The sequence below is a fragment of the Triturus cristatus genome, chromosome 5_2, assembly GCF_964204655.1.
Source record: "Triturus cristatus chromosome 5_2, aTriCri1.1, whole genome shotgun sequence".
NCBI classification, from domain to species: domain Eukaryota; kingdom Metazoa; phylum Chordata; class Amphibia; order Caudata; family Salamandridae; genus Triturus; species Triturus cristatus.
In genome coordinates, this window is record NC_140588.1 from 641,843,904 (window position 1) to 641,871,837 (window position 27,934).

Below are 27,934 nucleotides of genomic sequence, written 5' to 3' on the forward strand. Positions count from 1 at the left end.
AGTCTTCTTTATAAAGGTCTTGAAAAAAGGAAACAAATGCGTTCTCAATCTCTTCTTCATTGGAGATTATATCTCCAGAAATTTGACATCTGAGGTCCCTAATTTGATTTCTTGTCTGGTTAGCCTTTGTTTTCCATGCTAGCAATTCGCTGCACCCCTCTCCTTATTCATGATTCGACAGTTTGCTAGCTTCCCATTTTTTTCCTATAATTGCCTCAAGATAGTTAGCCAACTCCAATTTTGCAGTTTGCATCTTATTCTTCAATTGTAACATATTTAAAGTTCCTGAATTTTGTTCAATTTCTACTTGATAGCCTTGAATTAAATTTTCCATTTTATTTATCTCAACCTTAACTTTTTTGTTGTGTGCAATCGATAGGCCCGTTACGATGTCCCTTATGTAGGCCTTATATGTATCCCAGACTATATCGAGTGGGGCCGAGTCCATATTAATCAGAAAAAAATCATTTCTGGCATTTTTCAGTCTCTCTACTACCTAATGGTCTAAGAGTAGAGATCTATTTAAAGTCCACCTACGAGAGAGTGGCCTTGTTTTTAACATAACCTCTAAGATAACTGCTGAATGATCGGAGAAGTGTTCTGGGACGTGAGTGACTTTATTCATATTTTTCCTAGTATAGTTGTCCACAAGGAAAAAATTGATCCTCGATCAATGGCCATATTTTTTGTTGTGGAAGGTAAAGGCTCCCCCACCTGTCACAGCCTTAACTCCCATCTCCCTCCATATATCTACAAGGCCTATGTCTACCATCAATCGTTTTAGGATAGTTTTCATCTCATGGGTTCCAGCACCCCTCTTAGAAGTTGTATCTAGGATTGGATCTAACGCATCATTAAAGTGGATAAGGTGATAGGATCTTTAATTCATACCGACCAAAAAGGTTTTATAAGAGGGAGGCAACTTTATGGGTTAACTCATGAATTAATCGCGACTATAGTTCTTGCAAAGGAGTGTGGGAATCCCCTTACAGTGATTACGCTAGACGCCGCAAAGGCTTTCGATAAGGTTAGCTGGACTTTTTTGTATCAAATTATAGAACTCTTTAACCTTGGAGAAAGTTTTTTAACAGCAATTAAAGGAGTGTATAAAAATCCTTTGGCAAATAGTTATTAAAAATGGGGAGGGGGAATAGACAGGGTTGTTCTCTCTCTCCCCTCCTTTTTAATATTTACATTGAGCCTCTGGCTTGTAAATTAAGGGCAAGTAGAAATATCCAACCTTTTGTCTGAAATGGATGGTCAAAAAAAATTGGTCTATACGCCGATGATTTAATGATCTTCCCAGGTGACCTCACTAACTCACTTACGGCTATTTGGGAAACTTTGGACCAATTTGGCAGCATATCTGGATATTTCGTAAACCAACAAAAAACAGAATTGATGCAATGGAACACCCAAGACAGAAGTAGCCTGATGAGGCAAGAAATAAAATACCTGGGAGTACAAATTGTTCACAATCTGGAAAAACTAGCTTAGATAACTTTTGACAAATTAGTTATATCAGTTAAAAAAAATGTCAAGCTTGGGGAGCTCTGCCGTTGTCTTTTCTTGGCAGGTCAAATCTTCTAAAGATATCAGTGCTCCCAAAGTTTACCTTTCTTTTTAACACCATCCCCCTAGAACTTAATTAAGCATGGTTTAAAAAACATACAAGGAGAGTTTACCAGTTTCATCTGGGAATAAATGTCCCAGAATTGCTCTGAAGAAATTACGTAGGAAGAAAGAGCAAGGTGGTATAGCCACCCCAGATTTATAGCAATACTATTGAGCCTACAATCTAAAGAACTTTCATCAGCTTTTAAAGGACAGCTCCAGCTTAATCCTTATTTAAAGGCTCTTGTAAAGGATCCCCAAGTTCAATCAGAATTTTTTCTCTTCAAATTTGGCCACCCTAAATTTTTTTGAAAAGTCAAATTAAAGATCCTTCTGAATGCAGCCAAGATCTCATATTATATAAGACTTAAATTGCAAATACCGTATTTTTGTGATTCTGCCCCTATTTGGGACTCTCCAGGCACCCCGGCCTCCCTTTTGGACTCATTAGCAACTCTGCTGCGTGAGTGTGGGATTACTCACTGGGGGCAACTCCTGGAAAACTCTAAACTAATTTCGTGGAAGAGACTGTCGGAGGTTTCCAGTAACTCTGTCTCCAAATTTAAATGCTATCAATTAGTCAGCTGGGCAAGTACACTGGACAAAAATAGTGAGGGAAACCTGGAGGCTGAGACTAGGATAAAACTACGGCCCAGGCTATGGAAAGAAATCACAGTGTGATATTGTTTTTTAATTCAGACGGAAGAAGGAACTACCGGATCAGGATCATGAATTATTATGGCAAGTATCTATGGCTTATTTATGGCTCTATGTGAGATCTGCCCCACTAAGAAAAAAACATCTTTTCACTGTTCATAAGGCGTACTGGACACCTCAGAGGTTATCGAAATGGGAAGTCGGACAGTAAAAAAATGCTCTAAATGTGGCGAAGAAAATGCGAATGAAGCACATATGTTCTGGCAGTGTCCCTGAATCCAGTCCTTCTGGGAGAAAGTGGGTAAGATCATATCAGCAGTCGTAGGTCAAGAACTAAAGGTGAGGTTGGACGACATAGTTATTTTTGGGGTTTTGACAGGTGGGGCAGATAATGGTATTTTTACCAAAACTCAAAAAAACATTATTTTCGTTCTAATTCTTTTAGCATGAAGGGAGTTGTGCATCAAATGGATACTTGCATGTTCTCCCACAGAGGTTAAATTGATCCATTCAGTACAAAGGGTTGCAACTCTCGATTGAGCTATTAAGATGGTTAAGAAAACAAAATATTGGGAATAATGGGACATATGGTTAGAAGGTTATGGAAATAATTTAATTCCTTAACTTGATATACACCAAGTATGTAGAATTTAATTCTGAAACACAGTCTTTTACTTTCTTGTTTTATTCCTTTGTTAAATATCTGGTCCTATGATTAGTAATATTCCTTACAGGTTTGGCTCGTTTGGCTCAGAGCCATTATTTCATTTACCTGTTTCAGTGAAGTTAGTCCTTTTGACTGGACAGGGGGGATATCACTCTTAAAAACCCAGATGTTTATAACATCTCCTCCTTAGGGAGAGAGCGGGTACCCCTAGTCCCAGTAAAAATGTACTCCTTTTTTGACATGTTTTTGCATATTGACAAATGAGGACAAAAAAAAAGATGTTTTTTTTCGGGGTGTTTCACTTTTAATTTTAGTTCATATGTGTTAAATCACATGCCTTTGTTGGATGTGCATGGTTGTAACTTGCTATAATTTTTTTAGCCCTGTGGATTTTCTTTTTTTGCATTGTTGCATAAAGATGTTTTGTTTAGCATGTCTCCTTTGTCTGGCCAGTGTGTGAGTGTGTTTGTAACAGTGGTCCATCATTTGCCTTGTCTGAGCCTCAAACTTTTGGCCAGGGACCCTTTTGTAAAGACTGTGTACAACCATATAGGCCTGCTTGAGTTAATTGTTTTCCAGGCCTCCTGCTTGTTTTTGTTGTGTTGTGACCATGTGGCTGGTGGCCATGTTGCGAAGGCAGCCAGTGTGCTTTTGCCATAGGCCTGCATTGTCTGTCTTCCCTTTGTTGGCTTATTGCTTGTTGTTGTCGCCTGGCCATTTGGCTGGCGGCCATTTTGTGAAGGCAGCCAGTGTCGTTTTGCCATTGGCCTGCATTGTCTTCCCTTTGTAAGCTTATTATTGCTTGTTGTTGTGGCCTGGCCATGTGACTGGCAGCCAATTCGGGAAGGCAGTCAGTGTGCTTCTGCAATAGGCCTGTATGCCTTCTTTATGGTGCCCATGTCTTCTTGCTGGTTGTGGTTTTGAATGCAATTCTTTATTATTTTATTCAGGAAAAGATTTAGCACAGTTCACTTCATATTCTCCATGTTTTTAATACATTTGCAATATTAATTTCAATTGATTCCCTATGTGGCCTAGTCTGCCAATGGGTTTTCCAACCAATACCAGGCCCAGAGCTACACATGGGTGCTTAAAACAACTGTTTATGTGGTGTCTGTTGAATTTAAACATCTTTTAGGGCATGCATGGCATTGGATTAAAAATACAAAATGTTTTTTTTGTGGTATATATTTCACCAAGTTCTTTTCATGGGTGTTGTTAAATTAAATGCCTTTGTGGGATGTGTGTGGTTGTAACTTGCAAACCTTTTTAGCCCTGTGGATTTTTGTTTTTGGCATTGTTGCATTAAAGATGTGTTGTTTTACATGCCTCCTTTGTCTGGCCAGTCAGTGAGTATGTTTGTAATAGTGGGCCATCATTTGCCTTGGCTGAGCCTCCCCATGTGGCCAGGGGGCATTTTGTAAAGTCTGTGTCCATACTCCATATAGGCCTGCTTGAGTTCATTGTTTTCCAGGACTCCTACTTGTTGCTGTTGTGTGACCTGTGGCTGGTGGCCATTTTGTTGAGGCAGTTAGTGTGCTATAGGCCTGCATGTCTGTCTTCCCTTTGTTTCCCTTGGTTTATTGCTTTCACTGTCATTTGTCAGCTGCAGCTCACTGAGAGCTGCACCCCACGTGATGCTAATTGCTAAACTGTTGCTTTTGTATTTTTGTTGATGTTCTTCTTCTTTCCTATCCTTCCTGAGTGTACTACTGTAGTGTACACAGTAACATAGTACACTATGAAAACCCTTGTTGTTGTCAAATCTCACAAATGGTTACGCTGTATTGTTATTGTTTAAATAACTGAGGTAATTATAACACTAACAAGAAGGACCACACACATTAAATTATATTATATTTGTTTGTTCTAGCAATTGAACGTCAACAATGCCGCGTTTCACTAATGTTCTTTTTGCTTCTTTGCTTTTGGGTGCACAAAAGAGGAGGAGATAACAAGAGCCATTGTACTGGCAGACAGACGGCCTGTGCCCTGCGCACGATGTCACGTGACGTGTGACCACAGACAGGCATCTCTTCAAGTTGTGCCACTGCGTGCCTACTGACATATTCAAGATGGCCCCAAAGAAAGGTACCAGGTCCAGTACCAAGAAAGTTGCCCGTGAGAAGAAGAAGGCACTGCCACTTACCACCACCTGTTTGTCCCCCAAGACCTTTTTGGGAAACCAAAAATTGCGCCTGCAGCATGGGTGTCCGGGGAGGAAGATGGGAGCAGCACCCCTGCATGAGTGGACCCACCCAACCAATATAGGCCCAAGTCCATATCTGTCGCAGAGGCAGCTAGTCTAATCACGACAACGCCTGCGAGCAGTGATGACTTATCGTTATTGCAAAGTAGTACCCAAACAAATTTGCAGGAAACTCAGATAGGTGGGCAACAAAGGCTGCAACCACCCCCAATAGTAGTTGTTCCTCCCGAAGTAGGAACAGTTCAGGAGATCGAGCTTCCTGCTGAGGAAGATGAAGAGCAAGACACTCATTCAGAATATCCATTGTTTTCCAGATCCCCAGCAAGGAAAAGGAGGGTTAATCAACCAACTTCTTCTGCAAGCCCCCCTTCTGATGATCTAGATGCCACTTGGAACCCACCTCAGTCTGAGAGTGAGATACGCCACATAAGGCTAGGGAAAAGGAAGGTTCCAGAAAGCCTTAGAGTTATGGAGGTAGTTGTAGCAGAGGAGGATGAATGATGATGAGCCTGTCTTCATGGACATTTGCCCTGCCCCTGTGGAGACCAACATTATCCCATCCCAAATTGCTGAGAGGGATGTGGCACGGATACCACCTGCATAGCTACAAACACCGCCACCTACAGCTGCCATATTTACAAAGTCCTGGAAGCAACCTACATCCACTACACCAACCACCTCAGTAGAAGTAGGTAATGCAGAGAGTCTAATGTCACACCCACCTACCAGTTCTTCCAAAATTCAAGGGGCACCAGCAGCATCAGAAAGTTGACCTTCCCAGTTTGGGACTTCTTTTTGGTTAGCAGGAAAGGGGTGAACATTGCTATATGCTCCATTTGTGGAACAAGTGTTAGTCAGGGTAAGCTAGGTACAAACTATGGTACCAGAGGCCAAACAACCCATCTGAGAAAACCCCAATTGATCCAGTGGAACGTGCACCTTAGCGTACACAAAACTGCAAGTGTTGTTGGTGGAGGGGATGAAGAAGATCCCATCATGGTTGAACAGGAGAGAGACATTTTCTCTGGCACACAAAGCAGCCCTATCCCCAGCAGTGCAGTGGTACACCCACATCATCAAGGCAAGAGAGCACTGCAACAAAAAACACGCATTGAACCTAAAATCTGGTGTCAAGGAGTCACCTGCATCAGTGGCACCAGAAAAGAAAAAAATCCAGGCAACCATTCTCAGCATGTTTAGGTCGGAGAGGCAGTATGAATACAACCACCCAACGGCACGTTTGTACAACTCAAAGCTGGCTAAAATGTTAGCCCTGAATCTCCTCCCTTTTACTTTTGTGGAAGGGGTGAGTATTTTTGAATTTGTGGCAGCCATTTACCCGAAATGGAAGGTTCCCAGCTGGTCCTATTTTGCCAGAGTTCCTGTTCTAGCACTACATCATGACATGCTGGAATGGCTTGAACAAGCTTTGCAGCAGAATGCTGTTCACACTATCCACTTGACAACAGACATGTGGGCCAGATGTGAAGCCACTGATTAAATGTGCATCACTGCACACTGGATCTCTTTTGTGGGGGTTAGATAAAAGATTTCTGCAGGTGTTGACACTGCTGAGATTTTTAATGTCGTTATGAAACATGCAACTGTAGCCATGTTAACCATGGAGAAATCTCATACTGCTGCAAACATTTTGGAAGACTTTGACAACAAGGTCTTTGAATGGCTGCAACCAATAGGGCTTAACATTGGTCTTGTTGCCAAAGGCAATGGCAGCAATATAATTATGGCCATTGCCGATAATGGCTATTTCAGGGTCCTATGTTTGGCGCACTGCATTAACATAATTGTTGAAGACCTTCTGAAAAAAGAAGACAGAGTCAGCAACTTACTGACCATCTGAGGAAGAATCTTCACACATTTCAGCCATTCTTTTAAAGCCCGGAAGCAGCTGAGGATCATTCAACATGATAATAGAATGCAACTTAAAGCACTCATCCAGGAGGTGCCAACATTTTGGAACTCAACTTATTACATGCTTGAACATCTGTTTGAGCAGTACCGACCAATCAATGAATATGTCATGCAAATGGGGGAAGATACTTTGAAAGGCATGATCATTGAGATGGGCCAATGGAGCCTAGTTAAATGCCTGACAGAGATGCTGCATCCTTTCAAGGTCTTCACACGTGAAGTCAGCAAGGAGAACTGTACTATGGGCCAAGCTATCCCATTGTTACACATGATACAGCTGAATGGAGGTGTCTGTAATGTACACAGGTGTGGAAGTAAAAAAAGAAGCATATGAGTTGGTGGAGAGCTGAACCCTTCGTTTATCTGAAAATACAAGGGTGCAATGAAGCATTGTGTCATCCAACAAATACATTTGTGGCACAATTCTCGATCCATGGTAAACCATTACTGCACACTTTCATTCCTTTTTCAGACGGGGAAGATGTCAGCAACAAAACTTGGTTAGCTGTGCAAGCTAGTCAGCTAGAGAAAGAAGGGTTGGGAATTAGAGGCCTGCTCCTCCAGGGCACAACAAGTACTGCAGAGCAGCCTTCAAGTTCAACTACAGATCCTGAGGTCAGTAAAGTTAGCTCACAGCAGCCAAAACCACCAACAACATCAACACCAACAAGAACAGGAGCATCAGCCTCAAAATCGGCACAGGAATGGTTTCTAGAGGCAGGGCTTAAGTCCAGTGCTGAGGCAAAGGCAAAAGAGGCCGAGCAAAGCCGAGCACCTATGAGCATTGAGCGGATGGCCCAGGCATATCTGGATGGCCCAACAGAGCTCTACTTTGATCAAAACCCATTGCTGTGTTGGTGTGGGGAAAGGCACCAATGGTCGGTGCTCAGCAGGCTGGTTATGCCCTGTCGCAAGTGTCTCTGCTTAGTGTGTTTTCAGTGCATGCTGGTGCCATTCTTACAGTGAGAAGGACCAGTCTCTCGCTGTTGGACTTGGCCATTCTTGGCAGGTTCACTCCTGAACTTTTTGCCTTAGGCTCTGACATGGTGGTAGTGATTTTAGGCCTCTGGACACTTTAGCACTGTGGCCCAGTATAAAGTGCATGCACGCTCTGAGTGCGTGTGGTGAGAATGGCCTGCCCTCCCATAGGAATACATCGGGGATATGTGTGTACATGGTAATTCCTGGTATGAGAGGAGTGAGGGTCGAGTTTAGTATGTGCGGACTCGTGAGAATAAATGCTGCGCAATAGTGTGCGCAGATTTATGGTGACTGGTGGAGAAGTGCCAGTTTTAAAAGTTGGCATTTCTGTGTGCTGTGTGCCTGCCTGCCTGATGTGAATGGCATGTCTGGCTTGTGATTGACAGGAGCTGAGAGGGCTGGGGAATTCCAGGAGCCAGGGTGAGTCTGCCCAGTGGTGATTAGAGAGATCTGCATGCAGATAGGAGGGAGGAGTTGCACCTGGGACCTGAATAGGGCTGTGCCTTCCCTCCACAATGCTGGCTCCACCCCCTGTGGTGCATCTGACCCCTGAACCCCCACCTAACAAAGGAGAGAGGAGCTGAGCAAAACAAAGTGCTCCAAAACTCCCCTATACCAGTTCTAACTGGTATCCCTAAACCCTGTGCTGTGACGCAAAGGGGAAAAGTGGTATAAATGCAGGGGCTGTGACCCCATTAAAATGTTCTGCTGTGCTGGTCCTGACGCTGGGGGCTGCTGCTGCTGGGCTCCAGGAGGAACCGCCACAAGGGACTGCCTCCCTGCTGGATGGCCCTGTGTGCTGGCCTTCCTGAGGCCAGCCTTGTGCCCCCTGAACTTGGACTTTATTTGAAAGAGTGCTTTGGTCTTTATTGCTGAGAAGAGCGCTCCATTTTTGATCCTGGACCTTTGACTTTTACCCCTGGGAGCGCTTTTGAAGGAGAGGGCTGGTGACTGTGCCCTAGCGCTTAGAGAGCGCTTCTATTTTGCATCTGCAGCGCTGAGCTGCTCATCATGAACAGGGAATCCCCGGCATAGAGGATTCCCCCGCATTTCTGTGTTCTTAAGCGGGAGCCCACCCTGCATTTGTGTGCACTCGAGCAGGAGCCCACCCCGCTTTATTATTTATTTTTCGGGTGCCCACCCCGCTTATGCTGGATTCTGGTGGGTGCCTACCCCACCTTGATTATTGAAGTGATGAGCGGGTGCCCACCCCGCATTGCCGCCGATTGGAGAAAGTTGCCGGGCTGCTTCCAGCATGACCCGGAAGCCAAGCAGCCTTGCCGGTTGTGGGCAGAGCTGTGGGCCGGCTGGCCAATCGCAGCACTGCCGGCAAAGGAGCCTTATTGCAGGCGGGGCTCCCGTGTCCACGGGGAGAGCCACGCACGCTGCCGAAGTCTGCTTGGTGGCCGGCCCAGAGACAGAGTCAGAGCCTGAAGAGACCGGCGGGCGCCTACCCTGTCATGAGGAGTCTACCCGAGAGCCTTCAGGAAGAGCTCCGGTGAGTGGGGTTGGGCGGGAGCCTACATTTGGTGACCGAGCTCTGTGGGGCTCACACGTACATGGTCGGTGCCCGCTTCGGGGCATTTTGTAGGTGCTCCCAGCTGCTCCGCTTGTCAGAGGGCAGCTGCAACTTGTGGGCAAGTTGTGGTTTCTTTCTGAGTCCCAGAGCGGGACTCCAACATTACTTGCACGGTTGTGCCAGCACTCTCTTGGGCCATTCCTTTTTAGAAGTCCCGTAGTGGGATTTGGGGGCCATTTCAGTTTGAGAGTCCCAGTGTGGACTACCAAGGCCCCCGCAGTGCCAGTGCTTGTTTTGGTAGTTTTTCCAGCTGCCCTGCGAGAGTGCAGGCAGCTGCAACGTTGGGCACAGAAATTTTGTTAGAGTTCCAGTGGGGGACAGAGGGGGCCATTGCCCACATTTTTGCCTGCACAGCTGCCCAGCAAGTAGTGGGCACGTGCCACGTTTAGGCCTGGTCAGTTGCACACTTTGCTTTGCTGCTTTTTGCAGCCAGCCCTGACATTCTGGACGATGGGCATTTGAGCCCCTGTGAGAGGCCAGTTGGCCTGGGGCCAGTTTCAGTGTGTTGTGCCCCCAATTGGGGTACACTGTGTTCATGCTAATGATTACCTAAGGTAGTTTCATGCGCAAGGTGAATTATGCCTCTTCTGTTTTACATTGCAGGATCTCATGCTAAGTTCCTAACTTAACCAGTAGTTACTGTTTGTGCGCTACATTTACTATTTGTGCTACATTTACAAGTGGTGATTTGTGATGGTTTTGACAGTGGCCCCATTGGCCCTGTCGTGTGTAAATAGTCCCCTGTGAATGTTGCCTAGTGCCAGTTGGCACAGTGTATATTATGTGATTATGTTTCTAATGTATTTATGACAATACAAAGGATATTTATATATATAACCTTGTGTGGAGTTCCTTTTGTGGTGTACCTGGGGTGTTGTTGCTGTGTGCGTGCGCAAACGCTTTACACATTGCCTCCGGGATAAGCCTGACTGCTCGTACTAAGCTATCAAGGGGGTGCGCAGTGGTTATCTTTGGCGTGTAGCTCCCTTGCCCTGACTAGAGTGGTGGTCTCTGCCTGGCTTTGGCGCAAGCCTTAGCCAACCAGAGATCCCATTTCTAACACTCGCCCTAAAATCTGGAGAGGTTAACCATGATCAAAATGAATCAGCACTTTATAGCACCAGATTACACCATACCTGAAGTACCACAGCAGGAAGATGATGATGGTGACTCAGGTAATGGAAGTAGTGACCTACTCCTGGGTGAACCGCCAGAGTTTGAGGACAAGCTCTACTTACCTGACAACTAGGCTTTCGAGTTTCTTTCTTTCTCCCTTTGACACCCCAAAAAAAGCCGCCAAAAAAAATATAGCTAAGGAATATAATTTACTTCATTATTTGTGGTTTGAATCACAACAAATCCATCACCACTGTCTTTCTCTTTAATTGCCAGATTTGAGTTGCAACTGTGTGCAGTCAGTGAAGAAGTAAGTCCACTCCTCCTGACTCACCCTAAATCCATTTCCCTCAAGCCAAACCTGGGCCCTGACTATATATCTATCCTTTGCGAGCCCCGGAAGAACATGTAAATGATAGTATGCATTGCATGATGAGTGATTGGTGTTTGTTTTGCATGATGTCTACTAGTATTCTACACACAAAAAAGTGACTCAAGTCAATCTTTACCTTCTTGTTGTTCAATAACAAAATTGTACTACTGCAGGCCGATCTATTGTATTTTGAGTCGGGACGAGTCTGGACTTACTTGGGACACTTTTGGTACAGAGTTGGACACCATGACCATACCATATTCGCAGTCAGATTCATGAGGATCAGACAGGATTGATGGAATAACTCGGGCATGAAGTGTCCTAAAAGGTAAACAATAACACCAGACCTACATGTCTGTGTAGTGGTGGAGGCAAGTGTGGTGTGGCTGCCAGCGGTGCATTGATTTTGTTACTTAATTTCGAAAATGCTATGTCGCTGTGTGTGTATGTGTGCTCAGTGATGTTTGGCTAAAATTCGAAGCGAAGTGGAGGTTGGGTTGGGGAGGCTGCTCCTGTTGTTGGCGGTAACTGATGGAAACAGACATAATTTAGCCATGCCACCTTTGAAATTCTTCTTGTTGCACTGCTCCTTAATTATGCAGTTTAACTATTTTCCTTGATTTTTCAATATCCTTTTTGTTTTTCCATCTACATGCTGGCTAATACCCTGCGCTATAGTGGGAAAACAACTCACACTTTCCTTAACAAACCGCATCCGCCAGGCACCCAAGATTGACGGACAGACAGCCTAAGGAATGACCAAGAGGAATGGGGAGATGCAACTCCCAATTTGCCTATAATATAGTATAATTTAATTTGATTCATTTTTTCTCTTCAATCGTTACGACTGTGTGTGTTGTTTATGTTTGCTTATATTTGACTTCTACAGATATTTTTAAATTTTATTTGCAATCTTTCAAAGGAAGCCCGGTAAAACAAAACATAAAATGTATGTAACTTGGGTCTCTCTGGGGGCAGACAGGAAAGGCAATTGCATATTTAATAATATACTGCCCTGTACTAGTCTAGTGTGACTCATCAAGTTATCAGCTTGCATGCATTTCTTTTTTCTCCCTTAACATATTTATGATGGGCGGCTGCCAAGATGAATGTGCGTTGTCCATGTGTAATGTTTTTTTTTGTCAAAGCTTTCCCTCAAATCCCCCTTCCCAACCGTTCATCAAACCCTAACCCTCTTTCCCTGGGCTCTGTGATTTATATTGAGGTGTGACTAAATACAATTCATACCAATTATTGATCACGCACTTTCTGCAGTGGATGTGGTGAGAGCAAAACTAACTCAAGGCAGGGATAGGATGATCTTCTACTCTAAGTATATATACTATAGCCCACACTGGCAATATATAGATTAGATTGTACAACCATGCACAGTTTTCACTATTCAATTTGTTTCCAGAGGAACATAAACCATCATAATATAATTGCCAGCATCGAGTCATCATCGTAGTTTCAGCACTAAAGGTTACACAGTTGCTTGTCCACTTCATAGCTTGAGTCGTCTTCAGTTTGTAACTTGTACTAGGCTAGCCCTCCATTCTGTTTTATTTTTATTTTTGCATTGCTCATCAATCATGGTGTCTTGTTTGGCAGTCTTCTTCTTGCATACTGCACTTCTGCTACTCATTTCCTTGTCTCCCTCAGGTGACTGACTGTCTAATTTTCTTTTTTTGCAAATGGTACTGTCAGTGTCTAGTACTACTACCACCACCATGGCACCTTAGGAAACAAAACTATCACCATCACGTCATTACTTTCCCTATAAAGAATAAACATCAATCACAGGTAAGAGAAGAAGTGTGGGGGAGGCATAATGTCTATACTATGGACATTAATTAATTCACACACCTACACCCTTCCGAGTCCATAGGGGTTTTAGCTTCAGACTGCATAGACTAGGAGGAGAGACTCACAGTAGTAGGACAAGTGAGGGTACTACATCTATCTGCTGGTGTGTTACACTATCAGACGATTTCAATTAAAAACTCACTGCAGCAAAGGAAACAGTGCAAAGTAAAAGAGTAACCCTCCCACAAGATTTACATCATAAGTAAACTATAAATAATTTATTCCCTAACAAATACACTAGAATAAAAAAACACAAAAAATCCAAATGTCCATAAAAAGAAAACCATGTTTTCCCCAACACCCAAATTCCCATCCACCAAAAAAAAAAGACAAGCAAGGGTCAAGATGGAGGTCTAGCAGCGGGCTTGCCGGATCTCCGCTTTAGGTTTTTTAACAGCTATTCAATCCTGGCCTCCAGACGCACCATCTGGAGGAACATGCAGCGCTGAAATTTCTTGCATGAAGAACAGGGGTGGGCAGCAGTGTTTGAATTGTGGCTGCGGGAGACAGACTATGGCGCCGTACGACCGGAGGCACTGAAGGGGCCTAGCTGGGGCCCATGGCATTGGCGGCTGCAGCTGCTGCCTCCTCGGCCAGAGCCACCAGCAGCTGACATTAATCACGGATGGCCTCCAGCGTCCGTTGCCGGGCCCTGGCTGCTAACTCCTGCCTGTTGGGTTATTGTGATTGGGAAGGAGTAGTGATATCCTTAAAGAAAAAAGGCAATTGTAACCACTACTCTTAGCAAAACAGTAACACAAAACTACATACACATAAAAATATAGTGACACAGTAGCACTAGCACAGTACATAACATTTGTGGTATTCTCTCACTTCAATGACCGCTAACATTTGTGTGATTAGAGTTTCAGAACTTACTTGGCACTATGGAGTATACAAGTCTTCTTCTTTTCTCTCTTGTTTAGCTTAATTAACCTTGTAGGCATGCAATCTCAGTCAGCTTGCACCCTAGATAGACATACTTGTGTCGCAGTCGCAGACTCACGCATTTACTTTCTATTGTCTGCAGGTGAGGCCGCTGTTCTACACAATTATCTATTTTTCTAGTAGGGCCATACTCTGTTACATCAATGGCAACTGCTCAATTTCACTTTCACCCTGACTACTACAACAAGGCAGATGATATCTGATTTGTTATATGAATGATGATACATAGCACAACGTGAGGTACTACTATTGTTTGATTGTAACCCTCCAGCCGACAGGCCACCCATGGCTGACACAGTCGAACTTACATGAGTATGGGGCGGGAGAGGGTCTTGGAGTCGGAGGGAGGTGATTGATAATGGGTGAGTACATACACAATATATATGTTGTGCATTGAAACTACTGTGAGCCAAGGGAGTATTCTGAAATACAACCTTGAATCAAAAAACTTGAAAAGAACAGTCCTTGATTATTCTTCTTCCCAGCAATTTTTTCCATTTATCATTGCATTGCTCTTCCAGATAATTTTTTTATCCTAATCTTCACCCTTGGCTGTGCTACTTTGGCACAGTTTATTTTTATTTTACATTCTCTTCATCCCGTCTCCACCTATGCGATGATTGCATACCATCTGGGCATCCATCCATTCAAAGTAAACATGACTATCATATCATTCTTAATCTCAACAAACCTTTCACCAAAAACATACATTTGTCATATTATTTTTAACCACCATCCATGCATCCTTGCTTGCCTTTGAGTTTGACCCACCGAACCCCCCAGAGAATTCCTTTCACCCATACAGTTTCACCCACCCAGGCAGGCATCCTTACCTTCACCTTTAACCCATCCTTCAACCACCCATGCATTGTATCAGCCACCTATGCACCCCGGGCCCCCTAACTTCACCCATGCACCCTTCTCTACCAGTCATATATTGCATGTCACCTGTCTTTCCTCCTTCCATCCTTTTTCCCTTTTCCATCAACCCATCCATCAAGGTCATCTGACTCTTAGTCTTCTTCATTAAACTTTCTCTTCTGAGTTGAAGTCAGATAGAAGAGGCCATTAGTTACTCAACTCCCACCGCTAATGCTAATGCTAAGTAAAGGGTGTCTTCTTCAACTGTTGACAGCTCAAAACTACTTAGTCTCTCGCAACAGTACAGTGTACCCCCTTGCTGAGAGTGTATTATCAATAAGTAAGGAATATAACTTACCACCGCCACTACTGCTGCTGGCTCACCCCATGCAGCTGCTGCATCTGGTTCTCCCTCCTTACTGGCATCGCCTTAGCCGCTGGTCCCAGAACTAGTCGTCAGTACGCCTAGAAAAAACATTTCAAATTTTTTAGATGCCATATACGCCTCCCCTAGTTTTTTTTCACTAGCAAGATTGAAAATGCAATACATACATACACCACACACATCATTAGTACAATTTGGGTACTAGAGTAGAATAGACAATATGTCCGATCAAAAATAATAAAAAATATCCGGTTGGGCATTTTGTTGGTGGCAATTTTTGAAAAGTCTCTCAAAAAGAGGACAACCCAAAGGACTGGACTTAGATGCTAGAGCTATTGGTGAATCTGAGTTTTTAAAAAGAAAAAGAGTGGCCAACTTAGTGGACACGAGATCTGTCTTGGTTAGAAAATATAATGGTGCCGTCCTCCTCGTACTTCCTTACAGCCATGGTGCACGGTAATACATTGTACATCATCAACTGATGCTAATAAAAATAGCACTAGCCCTAGACGAGAAAAAGTAAAATACACCACTTTGTGGTGTCCAATGTGACCATCATTTTTATTAACTGATTGAGCATGAGAAAGCAAAAGAAAGCCTTCTCATCTCAACAAACATGCATAGAATACCTTACTTGGGCATGCAATCTGCACAGCAGAGTAGTAGTACTAGTCATAGTAATGACCAATGGTTTCTCCGAGTCTTACAGTACCACCACTAGGCAGTCCTTTAAATATAAAAGGGGAGAGGGAAAGCTGACTGAAAAACCAGGGTAAAGCAAGCTACAGAGTCAAAGGCAGTTTGATTTGATGAAAAAACAAGACACTAGAAATATAAATAACTAAGTTGGTAGTTAATGCAGGGATACCAAGAATTTGAAAACAGATAGATCAAAGAAGATTTGATAAAAAACAGAATTAGGAAACAGAAATATTTGTTCTAAAAAAATAAGGTGCATTCAAAGTTAGGGAAATATATATTAATATTACCAACAGGAGGACTTACTGGGGCCAGCAGAGCCATCTGCAGAGGAGCGATCCTTCTGGGAGCCACCTCCTCCAGCTCCCGCCTCGGCAGAAACGTCTTCTTTTTGCCCTTGGATGCTGATCATGTAAGACATAATTAAAGAGACAAAAATTGATTGGTGTGAAATAAATATTAATAAATCGCTTCAGAAAGATTTTTTGACAGGAAACAACAATTGCAATAAAATTGACCTATCTAATCAGATCGACTAGTAGCAGAATAGTATCGCGGTCGTGGACCGTCCTATCTTTATTATTCCACAGTTCCATTCTGATTCCAGAATCCTAAACGTAAGTACCTGGCCCGCTTATTCCAAAGACTTTGGAATGAATTGCAAACAAATTATATTTGCTTATAAGTTCCAATCTCATTTGCAATCATGTCAACCCCTTTTGATGGGCCAATTTACTAAGTCTGCATTTATTTCAGTCTTCTTAAATGCATAGATGGATGCATGCTTATTGCATACACCAAATTGGTTGGTTGCTGAGTTGCTATATTATTCACTCACTAACACAAAAGGTTCTACTAAGGAGTCAGCAGCACGTGAGAGGATGACACTTTACGTGGGCCACTAAACAATTAACAATTACCAACTGATACTAAGTAACTAACTAACTACCAAGTGATAGAACAAAGGAAAGGAGTCTCTCTAGTCTGCATTACCTAACTTAAGTTCTCCAACCTCTCTAACATATACAGCCCAAGTGAGTGCAAAGTTGCAAACAAGTAGGATTAGTAGCACTGAGTACCTGTCTAGAAGAATAACCATCACATAATATAAGATTTTTAAACATAACTTACCTGCAAGTAAGCTGCACCATCATTCTTGCTATTTGGGAAAAAATATTTGCAATAACACAGAACAGTACTCACCAAGCCCCACAATCTCAATATCTAGCAGGTCCAGCAGGACCTGCTCCCAATCAAGAATGTCGGACCACCAATGCGTTAGTTGGTTATAGGTGCGCCAGACCTCAGAGCAGCAAAACACTACCTGGTGCACCCTCGCCCACAGGCGTTGACGCTCCTGGATTCTGTTCCTAGGCCCAGACCAGCCACCTGCTGCCAGGGTTAAGGGGAGGTGGTGCTGCACAAAAAAACAAGTGCAGCCACCTCCACCTCAAAAGAAGGCCCAGGGCTGCACCCCTTCCTGGCGTTGCCTTCCGCACTGAAGTCGGCTTGTGTTTCCCCGGGTTGCACTCTGCGTTGTTCTCTTCTTGGCCATGGTCCTGGTGTGCGGGGCAGAAAAGAAAATGTAGGAAGTAAAAAATTAACTCAGGAGAAAATGAAGGGAAGTAAAAGAAATAAAAAGCAAGTAATAGAAAAACAGTACAAAAACGCAGTAAAACACACAAAAGTAGAAAAAAGCAAAACATACACTTGGAAAGAGAGAAGGATAGATGTTAAATAAACAAGATCAGAAAAAATGTTTTAGGAACAAAAGATTTAAAGATTTAGGGAGGATTGAAAATAGGCCCAGAACCATACCAGACAAGAAAAACAAGATGGCCAAGCCCATGTGCGACCGCGTGTTGAAGTGTGCGCTATATTTCCTTCGCAACACGCAATCCGCGTTGCTGAGCATCAGAAACGTCTCCCTAGCATGCGGAACAAGCAACTCCGCATGCTCTTGGAACTCAGCGTAGCCCTGCAGAGTTTTTTCTGTGCCTTCATGGAGTCCTGCATAGCGCTGCTACTGGAACTCTGCCCAGGCTTAATTTATATGCAATTGGTACAGTGTCTCCCTCATTGAATATAACATACGTATATCCTGATGCACCTGTAATGATATGGATCAACAGGTTTTTAGTGTTTACACATGTGTAAGTGTTTTGAAGCAAGCATATCAGCTTGTACTGAATATAAAAACTGTGTTTGTTCAGTTGTTCAGTTAGTGCTTGAAAAATCTGCATGACTCAAGTCGTAGAATGGCTTAACCTGTTTTGAGTAATCAGGAATGAAACTTCTGCCAAAATTAAGGAATCCCAAAATGGATTGAAGTTTCTTTGTAAGTGGGCACATTTCTCTTAGACATGTGTTGCTAGGCTTTCGCCTTCACCTGACAACTTGTATCCCAGAATCAGGGCAATGATGTGGGCAATCTTTAATTTTTTTTAAGTTGAGTTTGTAGCCCATGTGAGCAAATCACATAACTATTGCAATCTACTCTTGTTAAGTGTGCAGAAATGTCACCATCCATTAAATAAATGTCATCAACATAGGAAAATACCTGGTCATCACATTTTTGTAAAAGTTTGGTAACAGGGGCTGAAAACAACCCAGAGCGATTATTACACCCCTGGAGCAAAGGACAGAACTGTCTTTAAGAACCAAGTGTGCTAAATATGGCCAAGTACCTGCTTTCAGAAGCTATATTTTAGCAGAAAAATCTGCTCAAGAAATCTAGTATTGTTTTGTATTTGGATGTACTATAATGTTCTTTAATGCTGCACTGTGAGCATTTTGTATTGCAAATGTATGTGTACACTAATGCTAACTCCCTGGCGTATGACTGCTTAACCGATTCTGGCACGAGGCTGAAAAAAGCAGGTAAAATTATTATTTCCCACTGTAGGCAATCCATCACACATTCAGGTGGCCAATTCTTTTCGGCCAAGAGAATATCATAGCTGAATGACAAGTTCTCCCAAAAGAGTACATCAATGTATCTTGATATGTACCCATCCAACTAGAGTTGTTTCTTGTGTAAACGATGCGGGACACTCACCCTTGTATCCGGTGTTTTCACCTGGATATTGTCACTCAATTCTACTGCCACAAGACAATCCAGCAGGTTCTGGTGAACAATCATGACTTCTCCCACTCTCCCTAGCATGGTCAGAGCCCATTCCCAGCTTTGAAGCAGTGTCCTCAATATCCGTGGCATGCTTGACTTTAAGTCTTGTGACCTTTTTCTTTGTGAATTGAGGTTTTGACTGTTACGTTTTGTCTTCCCTTTTTTATTATGCGTCAGAAGAGTTTGATGAGTTCTTCTTTGGTTTCGCGTACTCCTATGATCTGTGCTTTGACCGTCCACCTCGCTCTCTCGGATGTATGATGTTACAACGCATGCTTTTACAACGCATGCTGTTACAACGAAATTTTTACAACGCAAATGCAGTGACAACGCAAGTCTTTACAACGCAAGTCTTTACATCGACTTGCACTAGATGGCGTGCTAACATTAAAAAAGTGTAATTTACTATTCTAACTCCAGTCCCCGTAACAGTAGGGAAGGTGTTTGGATAGTAAACTACACTATTTTTAATGTTAGCACGCCATCTAGTGCAAGTCGATGTAAAGACTTGCGTTTTAATGGCATGCGTTGTCAATGCATTTGCGTTGTAACAGTTTCATTGTAATGGTAGTGCGTTGTAAAAGTTGCGTTGTAAAGGTTGTTCCCCCGCTCTGATTGTTTCTCGGATGTATCCTGAAAGGAACGAGATGAATGTGTATCATCATCTTAATATTATCAAGGTTCTGCAAGTTACAGCATTTTTCAGCTTCACCCTGCTTGAGGAGATCTACCCTGTGATAATGTCAGTCAGATGAGTATCCGGCTGACATTGTAGCGGAAATGGAACCACCCTACTATTAGTCAGCAGTTCCACACGCAGTATTCGAATGGTCATTAACATAATTTTTTCTATTGCAGCTTGTGCCGCGGCTGGAAAAGGGCTGCAGCAGAAGCCTCAATAGAAAAAAGGATGTTTTCAAACATCCCTGCACCATGTGGCAGGCACTGTTCGGTGCCTGTCAAATAGTGCAGGGATGGACCCCATAGCAGTGGGCCAGTGGGGAAGGGAGCCCTGCTACAGGCCCCCAAAGTCACTTTTTGCCGTTAAAGGGCAGGTGGGAAGTGACATTTATATCCCAACGGCAGAGCTGAGGTTGGCTTTGCTGTCATTTTGAGATTTCCATTCTGCCTGCTTCCCCTACGGGCTCTGTGAGCCCATCAGAAGTGAAAAGGAATTCCCCTGTGGGTTTCCCTCCGACCGCCAGTATCATAATATGGCGGTTCAACAGAAACTTATGATGTTGGGCGGAAAGCCTCCGACGAGCTATTGGATGGCTTTCCGCCCGACATCATAGTTAGGGCCATAGTCTTTTCTTGGTAGTTTTTACTATCCCATTTCTTCTCGGAAGAGTTGGGTGCTTGCTTTGAGTTATCCTTTTCATAATTACTCTTAGTTTGAGGTCTTGTAGGTCTGGCTCCCAAATTATTTCTTCCTATGGATGCATGGGTTTCTTCAATAATTCTAGGTAACTCTTGCTCTTGTTCTCTCAGAGTTAAGTTCGTAAGTCGGTGTACCTCCAATGCTGCTGCTTTCCCTTTAATGTTACTTAACATAATGGTGAATGCTGCTGCAAAATTGCCTATCAGTTTCATCCCAAAATCCAGTGCAGGGCCTGCCCCATACTCATTTTGAATCTGCTTAAGCACAACTGGCTAAACAGCTAATGATGGTGAACCATTAGTAAAGACTGTGTACCAATTGGTGCAGTCCTCCACTGGGGGAGCCATCCCCACTGACAAGAATATTATAAGAATTCTGTGTATTCCTGGGGTCCCGTATGGGGAAATTGCTTCAAGCGGACTTGTTTTTTGTGCAATCAAGAACTGAATTCCCTCCCGCCTAGCGGGAATTTTACCCATAACAGCATTGATATAGGCTTCGTAATTGTGCTGATGTCCTATTAGCTACGTTTGTGTGTGGTGTATAACCAGCAAGGACTGGCCATGTTGCTCGCTCATTGCTAAGGGACCTAGTCTAACTTTTCAGTAGTTTGTGGTAGGATGCCTTCAAACCAATTTTGATGTTCCTGGTAAGTTAATAGTATTTCTAAAGCATCTTAAGCTGTAAAGTTATTTGCAACATCAGTAGCTGTGTAAGTGTGAAAAATCTTGATTGATCGTTTGCTGCTGGGAATGTAATAATGAATTGATAGGATACCTCTGTCCTAAATGCTTCATTTGCCTCAACCACAAATGTAACATCCCCACCTGCAAGTGCGAGATCGTGTTGTAGCAGCTTCTGAGCAACTGCATGTCTGCAGTTCCCATGTCATTTAATGCTGCCGGTTCGGCCTTAAGACTGTGATGTAAATTCAGAGAGTGTGCGCCTATGAGGAGATGGTTAGAAAGGCTCGATCTTGAACATCCTATAGCCAATACATAGGGTTTACCTACCTAGCAGATGTCTCCTGTGAGTAGGGGTCTTTGGGTATACAAAGAAAACTACTCCTGCGATCCATTAAATAAGAGCCTAACCTTGAACGTTGGGGGCTCCATGTCGTATGGCTTGTAACTCATCTGTAAACCTGTGAGTTTGTTGGACAACATAAACATCATGATTGTGCCAGACTGATTCAGTACACACCCTCATGATATGTTGGCATATATGCCTGCTAGCCCACAATGCACCCTTGGACCCCTAACCTACAGGGTAACAAATATGTGTGCAACCTTAGAACATGCCAACTTTGATTCCCCAATGAAATCATGGTAATAGATCTAGAACCCTTTCATTCAGACTTTCATGCATGCCCAAAAAAATACACAAGAAATGCTCATCCAGGCATTTTAATATTTTTTGAAGCATTGCGATCCTTGTATAAAATATGTGTGCTACGATAATAAATAGAAAGAAATAGATTGATGCAATAGGCATTGCAAGAAAAGTGAAAAAAGATGAACAAGCTTGCGTTTCTTAAGTTGCCTTCTCTTTTAAAAACTGTGACTTTTGACATCCATTGGCGTGCATGCCAATGCAGGATAACATTCTTTGAATCACCACTGCTTACATTTCCACGTCTTAGTAGTTATCCTTGGTTCCTCCCAGCTCCTTATTCCACAGGTACAGAAGTTCTCTCTTTGTTTGTTAAGGTGTCCCAAACTCGCCGAAATAACTACTCCCAAGACTCACTATCTCTTTCACACAATGTGCCTTGCTTTCGTTTATAAGATCACATGGCTGCACCTGCAGAGGAGAGAAAAACATTGCATATTAAGCAAATGTTGATCCCAAATGTAACACTCTTCTCTCCACTGCCTCCTGATTCAGTTCCCAATCTTGCAGTGGACAGCCCTCAAACTCCCTGAACTCGCTCCATGCCAATCTGTAGCTTCTTCTTATGGATTCATTTGATGAGCCCTCAACCAGACCCTCAATTCTCATTTGCCCAGTGGCCACATGTCTGCCGGTAATGACGTCTCGATCTCATCTGCTCCTGGTACAAATCTGCGAAAACGATGCCACTGCAAACTAGATAATGAATCCGCAATGTCATTCTGCATTCCAGGTTCATGTTTTGCTCTGAAAATAACATTCAAATAAAAGCATTTCAGCATGAATTTCCTTAACAGACGCCACACCCTCAAGTCTCTGGCCTTTTGTGTGTTGGCCAGTTCAAACATCATCATGTTGTCCACATTAAACAACATCATCCTGTTTGCCAACTCTCTCCCCACACCTGCATCACCACCAATAGCGGGAAGAAAAGGCTATGCTACGCTGTTGACTCCACCAGTGCATTGGCTAGCACTCTGCACACCAGCTCCCGTCCAAAAACAGACCAAAACCTTGAGCACCTGCCACATCTGAAAATATCGGAAACTGCCAGACAGTATTCTCATCCAGAAAACACACTGGCACTCCATAAAAATCATCTAAAAATGGCCTCTACACCCCCAAATCTGCCCTGACTGCCAATGAGATTCACACTCTGTGATGCGGGAAGACTGCTCCCGACATGGCCATACCCAGGCGCTTACAGAACGTCCATCTTGCTCTGACCACACAACACGCAAAGTTAAAGAAGCCCAACAAGTTCTTTACGTGTCGCACTTCAATCTTGCATTCCCCCATCACCTCCAACAGAAAACCCTGAATCTCCACCACCTTCCCTTGCGGAAACCTTACCACCACCTTAACCATATCCAGTTTGATGTCGAGAAACGTCAACACCACAAGCCCACATGATCAATGGATCAATTAGTTGATTTGATTTTGATGATTCAGTCCAGCTAAAGCATACTCAAAGATCCTGATCTACTCCTTTTCAATAAACGACCAAACACATTTTCTTGTTAATCAATATTTTTGTTTATCTAAATAACGCAAGAATTTTAGTTCCATCTAGTAAATTTATTAATCATTACGCAAATCACAGAACACCATATTTACCTATCCAGGCTATCGGTTGTCCTCTAAGTCATCACATTTAGTCATCAGCACGCTACAGTCCCAAAGATTGGGTCAAGGACCAGAGACGTGCAAGTATCAATCAGTGCCCATTGATTTTTGGAAGTCCTTAGTTCATCAAGAAATTGGGCAGCAATTCAGTCTGTCAAAGATTCAGGAACGCAGCTGTCACGTAGCATCACCGTTGTCTCCGTCAACAAAGGGAACACGCAATAGACTAGTCCTCTAAGTCTAACGTCACTTTTATAATGTCGAAACACTTGGCAGGCATCCCGTCGTGACCTTGCTTGAGCACATCGAGTCTAGGGTCATGTTGAGGCCACTAGTACATGGGGTTGGCGCAGGTGCACTTTGACTGAAACCTCGTGGAATGGTGGCCATCACGTCGAGTATGTCAGGCGGCCATCTTGATTTTAGGCCCAAAGGACAACTTAAGCGAAACAAACACAAAGAGTAATTAAAACATAGAAATAACAAATAAAATGTTAAACTCTCACTAATTCCCGTATGTGCTTGTAATTATCTAGCATATGGCGACATTTAAAGCCTTCATATTCACCCATTGATGTCATCTGGTGCAACATACAATAACGTCACAAAAGCAACATATATCATGCGATATTCTATTTTTCTAGTATTAGTATACGTACATATGTTAACTACAAATTATTTTAGCCATGCAAAATGCAAATCCCACGTATGTTTCATATATTAGTAATGTTGGTTAAACTTCACACAAACACATTAATAGTATTATAATTAATAGATTATTCTAATTAGTATAATCATGCAGAATAGGGGGGGTATACAAAATGTTGTACTACCCGCTCCATCAATCCCCCCTTTGGTGATTATATCACCACACAATTAAAATGTTGTATTACTTTTATGGAATCGAAGTGAGTTCTTGCTTTTATTCATAACTCAGTTTCCCCAGTCTCTTCTCTATTTGCTGTCTTATACATATTATCCTTAACTTCTTCTAATTCTATTTCTTCAAATTCCCTCTCTTGTATCTTATCTTTTCTCCTTAAATTTTCTCTTTTTAACTTTTTCTGAATTTTATTCTTTTTATGACAAATACACCCTAATCTTAATATTAATACTAGGACAATCACACATGTTAATGGAAATAAGATTTTACCTAAAGAGGTACTACCTAGGTTTACTAAGAAATTCTTAATAGCAGATATTGTCTTTCCAATCTTTTCCCAAACACCTTCAACCTCCAGTGGTGCAATTTCGTCATGCAGTTCAGTTATATTTTTAATTTAAATTTTCAAATGTTTACTTTCGTCTGGAATGTAAGTACAACAATGTTGAACTTTCAGCATTCCACAGACTCCACCCTCCTTTGCCAATAATATACCAAGGGCAAGTCGATTTTGAATTACCATGGCATGCATGGCAACCATTTCAGTGTTTACCAATAAAAATCCTCCAGCGGTGCTTGTTGACAAGTGATCCACTACTGTTGAAAGCCTTCTAATTTTGTTTGCATTCAGAGATATTCCCACTGCTGGTATCAATGCTCCAAAGATATCACCTACAATTCCTGACCAAGATTCTCTCTTCCTACGTGCTAAATAACTACCTAAGTTATGTACACCATCTTCTGCTCTTCCCAGATGAAAAATCTTGGGGAAAACCAGGCCTACATAACATGTGCCATACCAATGGTCTGGCAAACGATAATACGGCTTGTTCCCGCAAATAAAGTATAACCGAGGAAAAACTGGATCATTTCCTCCTTTAAATCCCCAACTACCCATGATTCGGTATGTATCATGGCACTCACTATTACCTACAAAGTAATTATCAGTTTGATTCCTTCTAATACACAATTTCCCTTTCTGAGGCCAATCTAAAGCCATAGTTGGACTAGCTTCTCCTTTCAAGTGTTTTTCCATTTCTACATACCAGACTGTCTTCTCCACTTTTCCTTCAGATGCCGTCCTTTGCATTTTCAATCTCCTTTCTTCGACCATATCCGAATGTGACTTTTCTTCTTTCTTTGAACTGCAAGTCAAATTGTTTTTAAATATATATTCTAATTTTAGTTCTTTAGTTTCTAAGAAAAATTCACCTAATACCTTTGCAGGTTTTACCTTGTTTGGCTTGTTAATTGATGGTACTTGTGCAAATATGTTATCTACATCTGAAAAATAATACTCTAACTTCCCTGTTTGGTAAAATAAACTAGCTATTACACTACATGTTATTCCATAAGTTACTGGAAGGTGGTGATAAGTCACTCCCTCCGATACAGATGTAGGTAACTGCATACAAACGTAGCAGTCCCTTACGTCCAATGTCTTTACATATTCATACAATAATTTCAAAAATACATTATTAGAAAAATCAGCTATAGACCTGTCTTTATGCAAATAGTTTCTATCTATTCTAGTCGGAACTACCTTTTGAATCTTTTCTATATTAGTTTTGTTTTCACTATGTCCTTCTATTGTATCTATAGTAACCTTAAATGAGATCATTAGAGCAAGTATACTCCACAGAAGCATTTGTAATCCTGTACAACAACAACACATTTTACACCATCTTTTCAGAAATATACATCTATCTTTTCTACTAACTGTGTTTGCCATTTTTGTTAAAATGAACAGTGTCTTTTGACTTAGCCTCTTCTACTTCACAACTAGTTTTTCTAACCCAAGGCTCTAAGCACCTACTTGGTTCTACTAGTTTTTGTCTTTTTCCCGTATTTTATTGTTTTTCCATTAGCAGCTTCCTTGTCTCATTCAGTTTGGCATCTCATCATCTTTCACTTTTCCTTCGTGATCTGAATACAGAATATCCTGAACATCCGCTTCTTCTCCAATATCGGACAAGATAACTCTCAGGATCTCCAATTCTACGTCCTCCTCAACCACTTCCGGTACAATCACCTCTGGATTTCCTTGGCTATCCGCCTCTTCTTTTACTTCAGGCAGGGCCACATACGTCAATTCTGGCGACTTATACTTCTGGTTAGGTTTCCTCATTCTTTTGCTTTCTTTAATTACAACTATTTCTTCGTCTTTTGATTTCTCTTGACTTGTTACTTCATTCACTTGTTCAGCTCTTGGTGAATTTACTCGTGTCAGTCGATATCTCAGTCTTTTTATTTTATTCGGCCAAACGTCGTCTTTTGCTGCTCTTTTCAGTTTACTTCCTTTATCATTCTTTTCAGTTCTCCAAGCTCTCTTTCTTGGAACTCGACCTTCAGGTACTTCGTCTTCGCTTTCCCCTGACTCTGTTTCAACTTGCTTTTTACTTTCAACAGCTTCTTTTTCCACCACTTCTTTCGGTTTCCCTACTTCTGTCCCTCCTCGAATCTCTGGCACGCTATCTTCCTGCTGACTACTTGTCCCTACCTCTAACTGGATGTTGGAGTTCCCTACACCTCCTCGGGGTCTTCCGCAGAAATCTTTCCCTCTCTCTCTATATCTGGCTCCTGTCCATCTAAATTGTTTATTTCAGGTGGAATTTCTCTCAATCTTTCATCTGGAACTTCTCTCTCAGTAATTTCTTTAATTGTCTTTTCACCGTCTTTTTCTTTTCTAGAACATTGAGTTCCTTGTTCAGTCTCTGAGTCTGAGCTGGTATCAGAATTCTGTAGCCTTCTTCTCAGGGAAATACTTCTGGGGACAAAAGTCAGATTTGACTCTGGTTCCCCCCTTTCAGGGTTTTCTTTTGTGTTTGTCTCTTTGTCATCTGATTCAGTACTAAATTCTGATTCGTCAAAATATTCCTTTTCTGTGCTATCCACTAGATTTGGAAATCTCAATGTGTGACTTTCATGAATCCAGTTTTGCAGTCCAGCACACTTCACAGCTGTTGTTGTGGTCAAAATAACTTGTAGTGGTTTTCCCCACCTTGGAACCAAACAGTTTCTTCTTCTGTGTACTTTGATTCTTACCCAGTCCCCAGGGCTCAGATCATGGGCTTGCTTCTTTTCAAGGGTGGTGGCATCCGCTCCAACCTGATGAAACACAGAATGAACTGCGTCAGCCAGGCTTTTACAGTAATCCAACACCATGTCATCAGTTATAGGCATCAGCTTGTTGACTGGTATGAACACATGCTCTACCCATGATGATTTCATGGGGGCTCAACCCTGTAGTTCTGTCTGGAATTGATCTAATAGTCATGAGTACTAGAGGCAAGACATCAGGCCATTTCATACCTGTGGCTAAATACATTTTCCCTATCCTGTTTTTGATAGTACCATTCATCTGTTCCACCACACCAGAAGCCTCTGGGCGATAGGCACAATGTAGTTTTTGTTGTACATTCAATGCTTCACAAATCAATTTTATGATCTCATTATGGAAATGTCTTCCTCGGTCTGATTCAATTGTCACTGGGAATCCGAATCTAGGGATAAATTCCCTCAAAAGTAATTTTGCCACTGTTATTCCATCATTTCTCCTGGTTGGGAATGCTTCCACCCATCTAGAAAACAAACAGACCATAACTAGAAAATACCTCAACCTGTTACAGTGAGGCATC